Source organism: Hylobates moloch, unplaced genomic scaffold (genome assembly GCF_009828535.3).
Source record: "Hylobates moloch isolate HMO894 unplaced genomic scaffold, HMol_V3 SCAFFOLD_12, whole genome shotgun sequence".
Lineage (NCBI taxonomy): Eukaryota > Metazoa > Chordata > Mammalia > Primates > Hylobatidae > Hylobates > Hylobates moloch.
The window spans coordinates 45,154,944-45,165,435 of NW_026652287.1; the positions used below are offsets into that span (position 1 = coordinate 45,154,944).

General features: G+C 46.4%; 1 protein-coding gene across 1 annotated transcript in view; it reads left to right on the forward strand.

Moving 5' to 3' along the window:
- Positions 1 to 10,492, forward strand: part of LOC116478506 (zinc finger protein 136) — a 370,760-nt gene that overhangs the window by 287,318 nt on the left and 72,950 nt on the right. The window lies entirely within an intron of this gene.

Consider the following 10,492-nt stretch of genomic DNA (forward strand, 5'->3'; position numbering starts at 1 on the left):
TCCAGGGTTCACGCCATTTTCCTGCCTTAGCCTCCTGAGTAGCTGGGACTACAGGTGCCCACCATCATGCCCAGCTAATTTTTTTTTTTTTGTATTTTTAGTAGAGATGGGGTTTCACTGTGTTAGCCAGGATGGTCTCAATCTCCCGACCTCCTGATCTGCCCGCCTCAGCCTCCCAAAGTGCTGAGATTACAGGTGTGAGCCACCACGCCCGGCCTTCTTATTTAGATTTTTAAGTAACAGAAATGGAAGTCTTACTGTGTTGACTAGGCCAGTCTCAAATTCCTCGCTTTAAATTTTTCTCCCTCCTGTGTGTCAAGCGCGTCCGTGTGAAGAGACCACCAAACAGGCTTTGTGTGAACGATAAAGCTTTTAATTCACTTGGGTGCAGGTGGGCTGAGTCCAAAAAGACAGTCAGCAAAGGGAGATGGGGAAGGGGATGCTTTATAGGAGTTGGGTAGGTCGGCCGGGCGCGGTGGCTCACGCTTGTAATCCCAGCACTTTGGGAGGCCGAGGCGGGTGGATCACGAGGTCAGGAGATCGAGACCACGGTGAAACCCTGTCTCTACTAAAAATACAAAAAAAAAATTAGCCAGGCGTGGTGGCGGGTGCCTGTAGTCCCAGCTACTCAGAGAGGCTGAGGCAGGAGAATAGCGTGAACCCGGGAGGCAGAGCTTGCAGTGAGCCGAGATTGCGCCACTGCACTCCAGACTGGGCGACAGAGCGAGACTCTGTCTCAAAAAAAAAAAAAAAAAAAGGAGTTGGGTAGGTAATGGAAAATTACGGTAAAAGGTGGTTATCTATTGTTAGCGGAGGAGGGGGTCACAAGGTATGTGGTGGGGAGATCATAAGACTCATTGTCCAGAAGAAGAATGTCACAAAGTTGATTGATCAGCTAAGGTAGGGCAGGGACAAGTCACAATGGTAAAATGTTGTAATGTTGGTTAATGAGTTAAAGCAGGAACTGGCTGTTTTACTTCTTTGTGGTTTTTTGGCTGCTCCAGACTTCTTGGCTCCTGAGGCCACGTGGATGTATATGTGCAGGTCACAGCGGTTATAATGGCTGAGCTTTGGCTCAGAGGCCTGACACTGGGCTTCCCAAAGTGCTGGGATTACAGGTGTGAGCCACTGTGCCCAGCCTCTGTTTGGGTTTCAAAGGTGTCATTCTCTCAGTGTATCAGAGATCAGGGATAGGAAAAGAAGGAGAGAGAGGGAATAGCTTTATTAATGGAGATTCTCTACAGTTAACAGATTTCATCCCCACAAAAGACAGCTTTGCAAGGCTACTTCTGTTTGCTGCCAAGCAACGGCCATTCAGAATTTTCAAAGAAATATTTTTTTGGTATGCAGTATTTTTTTTTTTTTTTTTTTGAGATGGAGTCTCGCTCTGTCGCCCAGGCTGGAGTGCAGTGGCCTGATCTCAGCTCACTGCAAGCTCCACCTCCCCGGTTCACGCCATTCTCCTGCCTCAGCCTCCCAAGTAACTGGGACTACAGGCGCCCACCACCATGCCCGGCTAATTTTTGTATTTTTAGTAGAGACGGGTTTTCACCATGTTAGCCAGGATGGTTTCGATCTCCTGATCTCGTGATCTGCCCGCCTCAGCCTCCCAAAGTGCTGGGATTACAGGCGTGAGTCATCATGCCCGACCTAGTATGCAGTATTTTAATTTACTTCACCACTGACTCTGGAACTCCCTGCACACACTTGTAACTCCCTGCAGGATGAAGGAGAAGGGACAGCCTATTGAGTGAGGAAGAAGATAGTGCTCTATCTAAAAATCAGGAGCAAGTTTGGCTAAAATACAAGTATCTAATGACCAGGGTGCAGAGAGGGAGCTCTGTCGCCCAGGCTGGAGTGCAGTTGTGCCATCTTGGCTCACTGCAACCTCCACCTCCTGGGTTCAAGCAACTCTCATGCCTCAGCCTCCCGAGTAGCTGGGATTACAGGTGGGCACCACCACACCTGGCTAATGGTTGTATTTTTAGTAGAGACAGGGTTTCGCCATGCTGGCCAGGCTCTTCTTAAACTTCTGGCCTCAGGTGATCCACCTGCCTTAGAATATTATCTTTTTTTGATAATAGGTATGGCTGGGCCATCTTGTAGAGCATGTGATCTTGACTGGGTAGAAAGCATACGCTTTGCTGGACAGTGTTAAAATTGCAAGTGGAGTACTTGTTAATAAACATAAAATCACTGATAAACCCACTAAAATGTGTTTCTCATTGTTCATAGAAGTTTTTTGAGAGACAGACTCTTTGAAAGTAAAGAAGGTAACATGGAGAAGTTTTCACCTAGATTCCAGATGACATGTTGAAGAAGAAAACTCTTCCCAGAGTAAAATTACCTCAAAGCAGTGTGTGTGGAGAAGTTGGCATAGGTCATTCATCCCTTAATGGGAATATGAGAGCTGACACTGGACACAAGCCAGAGTATTGGGAATTTGGACAGAATCCACATAATTGTAAACACTGTAAGAAAGCCTTCAGCTGTCTTTCCTACTTCTGAACACATGAAAGGTCTCACATTGGGAGGAAACCCTATTATTGTAAATAATGTGGGAAAACCTTTATTTCTGGTTTAAGCATTCAAAGACACAGGGTAACGCACAGTGGAGGTAGACCTTGTAAATGTAAGCTTTGGGGAAAGCCTTGATGTGTCTCAGTTTACGTCTTATTCATGAACGAATCACACTGGAGAGAAACCATATGAATGCAGACAATGTGGTTATTCCAGTACCCTTTGAATACATGACAGATCTCACACTGGGGAGAAGCCCTGTGAATGTAAGGAATGTGGGAAAGCATTCAATAGTGCCAGCTCCTTTAAAGCGCATAAAAGAACTCACACTGGGGAGAGGCCATATGAATGTAAACAATGTGGAAAAGCCTTCCCCCATCCCATTTCCCTTCAAGTACACAAAAGAACTCACACGGGAGAAGTTGTATGAATGTAACCAATGTGGGAAAGTATTCTATAGTACGAGATCCTTTACTAGACATGAAAGGGGTCACACTGGTGAGAAGCCTTGTGAATGTAAGAAATGTAGGAAAGCCTTCATTTATTTCACTTCCTTTGAATGTCATGAAAGAATTCACAGTGGAGAGAAAGCCTGTGAGTGTAAGCAATGTGATAGTCTTCCTTTTTCATAGTTCCATTCAATATCATGAAAGGACTCACACTGGAGAGAAACCTTATGAATGTAAGAAATGTGGGAAAGGGCCGGGCGCAGTGGCCCATGCCTGTAATCCCAGCACTTTGGGAGGCCGAGATGAGAGGATCACAAGGTCAGGAGTTTGAGACCAGCCTGGCCAATATGGTGAAACCCTATCTCTACTAAAAATCTATATGTATATATATAATAATATATATATATTAGCCAGGCGTGGTGGCTGGCACCTGTAGTTCTAGCTACTCGGCAGGCTGAGGCAGGAGAATTGCTTGGACCCAGGAGGCGGAGGTTGCAGCAAGCTGAGATCGCCACTGTACTCCAGCCTGGGCAACAGAATGGGACTCCATCTCAAAAAAAAAAAAAAAAAAAAATGTGGAAAAGCCTTCCAATCTACTTCACACCTTCAAATGCATGCAAGGACTCACACTGGAGAAAAACACTATGAATATAAGCAATGTGGCAAAACCTCTGGATGTGCCTCAGACCTTCCAAAGCATGAAAAGACTCACACTGGAGAGAGTGAGCAATGTGGAAAAGCGCTTAGTAATTTATCTTCATTTCAAATACATGAAGGGGTACACAGGAAAGAGAAGCCATATGAATGCAAGCAATGTGGGAAAGTTTTCAGTTCTTCCAGGTCCTTTCACTGTCATGAAAGGACTCACGCTGGAGAAAAACCCTATGAGTGTAAGCAATGTGGGAGGGCCTTTATTTCTTCCAATTCCATTCTATATCATGAGAAGACTCACTGGAGAAAAACCCTATGTGTGTAAGCAATGTGATAAAGCCTTCGTTTCTTCCAGTTCCAGCTGCTATCATGAAAAGATTCACAATGGAGAGAAACCCTATGAATGTAAGCAATGTGGGAATGCCTTTAGATGTGCCTCAAACCTTCTAAAGCATGGAAGGACTCACAATGGAGAGAAACCCTATAATCCTAGCACTTTAGAAAGCGGAGGCAGGAGGATCACTTAAGCCTGGGAGTTTGAGATCAACCTGGGCAACTTGGCAAGACTCCATCTCTATTATAAGTTTAAAAGACTTCTAAATCATGGTGGTAGTAGTGGTGGTAGCTGAGGAACCCATGGCAAGGCATGGTGGTATGTACCTGTAGTCCCAGTTACTCAGGAAGCTAAGGTGGGAGGATCACCTGAGCCTGGGAAGTCCAGGCTGTAGAGAGCGGACTGTACTCCAGCTTGTACAACAGACTGAGACCCTGTTCCCCTACAAAAAACTAAAATATTTCTACCAATAAGCTTCAAGGAGAATCCTAAATGATTCCTGTAAGATGGTCACAATGAAAAAACTCACATAAGATGCCTTACTGCAAGGGTCCAACCCTGAAGCCACTAAATCTAATTACAAAGAATTAACTTTGTAATTCACTGTCACCTGACAGCATTCAGAAATAAATACAAGAGCAGAAAGCTTTGGATTCAGCTTAGCAGAGCCCTCACTCAGAGACCTAAGACATAGAGTTGGAAATACTCTGGTTAGATACAACACCTCCACTAAGAGCTTATGACAGTTTTGTCTTCATAAATATATAGGTTAGCTGGGCAAGGTGGCAGGTATGTATATTTGTTTATAAAGTTCAGAACAAGCTGTTCCTCCTGTCAAAAGCCCGATATCTGGGGCCGGGTGTGGTGGCTCACGCCTGTAATCCCAGCACTTTGGGAGGCCAAGGCAGGCAGATCACCTGAGGTCAGGAATTCGAGACCAGGCTGACCAACATGGTGAAACTCCATCTCTATTAAAAATACAAAATTAGACCAGGCACGGTGGCTCATGCCTGTAATCCCAGCATTTTGGGAGGCCGAGGCGGGCGGATCATGAGGTCAGGCGTTCAAGACCAGTCTGGCCAACATAGTGAAACCTTGTCTCTACTAAAAATACACAAAAAATTAGCCGGGTATGGTGGTGTGCGTCTGTAGTCCCAGCTACTCAGGAGGCTGAGGCAGGAGAATTGTGTGAACCCGGGAGGCAGAGGTTGCAGTGAGCCAAGATCATGTCACTGCACTCCAGCCTGGGCGACAGAGCAAGACTCTTGACTCTTGTCTCAAAAAAAAAAAAAAAAAAAATGCAGGGTCATGCTGAACTTAAAGGGTGTGGATGTAGATTTTCTGATCATTGAACACATCCCAGGGAACAAAGCACCCATGATGTGCCACCTGACTTAACAGATCCCATGGGCAAAGGAACCCATACATGAACTTCCTCTGCCACATCTAGATGATCCTTAATGAAAAGAAACACATTGTACCTACACTAAAAGAGGAGGCTGCACAGAAAAAAAAAAAAAAAAAATCCCAGAAGGCCCAGAAATAAATTCAGCCAAAAGGAAATGCAAACACAAGTTAAAAAACCAACCCCAGGGCGGGCGCAGTGGCTCAGGCCCGTAATCCCAGCACTTTGGGAGGTTGAGACCGGCGGATCACGAAGTCAGGAGTTCGAGACCAGCCTGGCCAACATAGTGAAACCCCTTCTCTACTAAAAATACAAAAAATTAGCCAGGCATGGCGGCGCCCGCCTGTAATTCCAGCTACTTAGGAGGCTGAGGCAGGAGAATCGCTTGAACCCAGGAGGCGGAGCTTGCGTGAGCTGAGATTGCGCCACTGCACTCCAGCCTAGGCGACAGTGCAAGACTCTGACTCAAAAAAAAAAAAAAAAAAAAAAACCCGAAACCTTACAAAAATCAAAATCAAATACTGTATCAAATATCTCTCTATGGGCTGGGTGTGGTGGCTGATTACATGCCTGTAATCCTAGCACCTTGGGAGGCAGAGGCAGGTAGAACACTTGAGGTCAGGAGTTCAAGGCCAGCCTGGCCAACATGATGAAACCCCGTCCGGTCTCTACTAAAAATACGAAAATTAGCCAGGCATAGTGGCAGGCACATGTAATCCCAGCTACTCAGGAGGCTGAGGCATGAGAATTGCTTGAACCCAGGAGGCAGAGGATGCAGTGAGCCAAGATTGTGCCACTGCACTCCAGCTAGGGCAACAGAGCAAGACTCTGTAAAAAAAAAAAAAAAAAAAAATCTTTGTATGATACCTCTTTGATAAAGTTGGCTGTGACAGACAAAAAGCAGTTAGATATTGCTGACTGGCAGGTTCTGGGTCCATGTGTTACATGACACTTGTCACTTTGTTTTACATTTCTTATTGCCTGGTGTTGACTTGGTAGTGAGATAGTAATAAAGAGATTCCGTCAGCTGGGCGCGGTGGCTCACACCTGTAATCCCAGCACTTTGGGAGGCCAAGGCAGGTGGATCACCTGAGGTCAGGAGTTTGAGACCAGCCTGGCCAACATTGTGAAACCCCGTCTCTACTAAAAATACAAAAAATTAGGTGGGCGTGGTGGCAGGTGCCTGTAATCCCAGCTACTCGGGAGGCTGAGGCAGGAGAATCACTTGAACTCGGGAGGCGGAGGTTGTGGTGAGCTGAGATCACGCCATTGCACTCCAGCCTAAGCAACAACAGCGTGACTCCTTATCAAAAAAAAAAAATTCTAATTGTTTCTTTTACATTACTGACTCGAACTAATGAAAAAAAGTGTAAAGTTTGTTAAACAATAAAAGTGAGTTTGATTTAGAATTCTGACTGAGGACTATAGACCAATATCCATAACCTGGGAGCAGTTCCGTCTCACTGCTCCTATGCAGTGAGTATGTTCAGCTCATGTACAGATGATGAGGATTCACTATGTGAAAAATCACATCTAAGTTTGGGTGCAAGAGTACATCTGGCCATAGTTCAGAGAGGCATAATCACTAACCCCGTCAGATATTATCTTTTTTTTTTTTTTTTCTTGAGACGGAGTCTCGCTGTGTCGCCCAGGCTGGAGTGCAGTGGCGCAATCTCGGCTCACTGCAAGCTCAGCCTCCCGGGTTCACGCCATTCTCCTGCCTCAGCCTCTCCGAGTAGCTGGGACTACAGGCACCCGCCACCACGCCCGGCTAATTTTTTTTGTATTTTTAGTAGAGACGGGGTTTCACCGTGGTCTCGATCTCCTGACCTCGTGATCCGCCCGCCTCGGCCTCCCAAAGTGCTGGGATTACAAGCGTGAGCCACCGCGCCCGGCCAAGATACTATCTTATGTGTTACAAAATTAGCTAATTTCTCAGACCAAACCCCACTTTGAATGATTTGCCCTCATTACTCATTTGGGTCCTGGAGGTCCACGTTCTTTTTTTTTTTTTTTTGAGTCAGAGTCTTGCTCTGTCACCCAGGCTGGAGTGCAGTGGCGCAATCTCGGCTCACTGCAAGCTCTGCCTCCCAGGTTCACGCCATTCTCCTGCCTCAGCCTCCCGAGTAGCTGGGACTACAGGTGCCCACCACCACGCCCAGCTAACTTTTTGTATTTTTAGTAGAGATGAGGTTATACCGTGTTAGCCAGGATGGTCTCAATCTCCTGACCTTGTGATCCGCCCACCTCGGCCTCCCAAAGTGCTGGGATTACAGGCGTGGGCCACCGCGCCTGGTGGAGGTTCACATTCTTTACCTACCCTGCTCTGTGGCCCCGGAAGCTGACTTCCAAGTACCACAGCAGTCAGGTTCCCATAGCCTCTGGCTTTCGGTGGGCCCAGCTCATGGGAGGTGCTGGCAGGAAAGCAGGTAATAAGAGAGAAAATCAGGACCTCTAGTCCATTGGCTGCCACCCTGCTGTCCTGAGAAGTTGGCAGTCATCCTTTCCTCTGCTCCTGCTGAATCACCCTCTGCTAAAGCCCAGGGTGTTCCTGGGGTCTGATAACAGCTCCATCTTGTCTCTGCTTCAGGCCTAGTGATGTGCTTTGCTCCCTGCTGTTGGTGGACTGCTCCTCTTGTAGGTATATCACAGGCTCCCTGTAATGCTATTGGTTCTCTATTTTAAATAATTTGTCTCACTTAACTACACTTTTGAGTGTTATACTCTTCCTCCCTGATCTATGTCCAAAACAGAAGTCTCAATAACATGTAAAGATGCAGTGTGTTAAGCAAAAGTGGAAGATACGAGGCCATTTCAGGTAGATTCATATGCTGCAGTCCTACAATGGTATATGGTTAACAGGAAAATGAGGCCATTGGGGTGACTTAGCTCAGGTTGTGCTAATGAAGTGCCATGGGCTGAGTTTCTCAAACAGCAGACATTATTTTTTATTTTTTTAAACATTTCTCCAGCATGAGATATCTAAAATCTAGCTGCCACGCAATATGATTCCTGGTAAAGACCAAGTTCCTGACTGGGATATAGACACCTTCTTGCTATACCCTCATATGGAAGAAAGAGTGAGGGTTTTCTCCCTCTCTCTTCCCACCCGCCTTGGCTTCCCAAAGCGTTGGGATTACAGGTGTGAGCCTCTGTGCCCAGCCTTCATTGGAAGTCACTAATGCCACCATGAGAGTCCAACCTTGTGACCTTATGTAACCCAAATTATTTCCTGAAGTGCTCATCTTCAAATGACATCATGTTGGGGTATAGAGATTCAAAGTATGAATTTGGTGGGTGACTAAATTCAATACACAGCAAGGGCTACAAGAAAGAAGTTCATAAAAGGGGCTTTGGGCCCATGCATGCAGATCTGACTGTACAGATTGCCAGATGGTGAGCATGTTCAATGGAGAGCGGTCACAGATAGCTATATGTTAGCATGCAGGGGCCAGGGGCAGTGGCTTATGCCTGTGATCCTAGCACTTTGGGAGGCCAAGGTGGGCAGATCACTTAAGGTCAGGAGTTTGATACCAGCCTGGCCAATATGGTGAAACCCCATCTCTCCTAAAAATACCAAAAATTAGCCAGGCATGGTGGCACATGCCTGTAGTCCCAGCTACTCGGGAGGTTGAGACATGAGAATCGCTTGAACCCGGGTGGCAGAGGTTGCAGTAAGCTGAGATTGTACCACTGCACTCCAGCCTGGGTGACAGAGTAACACTCTGTCTCAAAAAAAAAAAAAAAAAATACACACACACACACACACACACAAAACCAGACTGGGCACGGTGGCTAACACCAGAAGTCCCAGCACTTTGGAGGCGCAGTCGAGCGGATCACCTGAGGTCAGGAGTTGGAGACCAGCCTGGCTAACATGGTGAATGAAACCCCATCTCTACTAAAAATACAGAACAATTAGTCAGGCGTAGTGGCAGGCACCTGTAATCCCAGCTACTTGGGAAGCTGAGACAGGAGAATCAATTGAATCTGGGAGGTGGAGGTTGCAGTGAGCAGAGATCACACCATTGCACTCCAGCCTGGGCGACAAGAGTGAAACCCCCTCTAAAAAAACCACAAAAACAAAAACTTATGCTGGGACAAAAGTCACGATCAAGGACTGTTCTTGGGAAACCAGAATATATGGTTAGATAATTTTTTTCTTCTTTTTTTTTTTTTTTTGAGACAAGAGTGTCGTTCTGTTACCCAGGCTGGAGTGCAGTGGTGCAATCCTGGCTCACTGCTTACCTCTGCCTCCCAGGTTCAAGCAATTCTCCTGCCTCAGCTTCCTCAGTAGCTGAGACTACGGGTGTGTACCTGGCTAATTTTTGTATTTTTAGTAGAGACAGTGTTTTGCCATGTTGGCCAGGCTGTTCTTAAACTCCTGACCTCTGGTGATCACCTACCTCGGCCTCCCAAAGTGCTGGGATTACAGGTGTGAGCCACTGCACCCACCCTGGTCAGGTAACTTCTGAGACAGTTTTGTACTTTTTATGACTGTAGGTAATGTGGGAAATGCATTAGAACAGCAGTCCCCAACATTTTTGGCACCAGGGACCAGTTTCATGAAAGAAAAGTTTTTCTCAGAGGAGGGTGGGGAGATGGTTTTTGGATGAAACTGTTTCACCTCAGATCATCAGGGAGGTTCTTACAAGGAGCACACAACCTAGATCTCTCACGTGCAGTTCACAATAGGGTTGTTGCCCCAAGAAAATCTAATACCACTGCTGCTCTGACAGGAGGCAGAGCTTAGGCAGTAACATTCACTCACTTCTGCTTACCTCCTGCTGTGTGGCCTAGCTCCCAACAGGCCATGGACAGCTACCCATCTGTAGCCCGAGAGTTGGGGACACGTGAATTAGAGGACACTCAGGTGGTGTTCAGTGGAGAATGGATGGCTTGTTTGCTGTGTAAGAAAATCCTCCATATATTTGGTCACCGGGATATTGCATCGTGTGAATGCACAGGAAAAACATTTTGAGTTTTTCCACTCTTAGATCCCTGTGCAATTTAGAGAAATCCAGTCACCACAGTGTGTGGATGTTAATGCCACCCTCACCACAAGAGGGAGCATCACTGACGTTGCCTTTCTGGAAAATGGCTCAAAGGACTGCTCTGCTCTGCTCTGCTCTG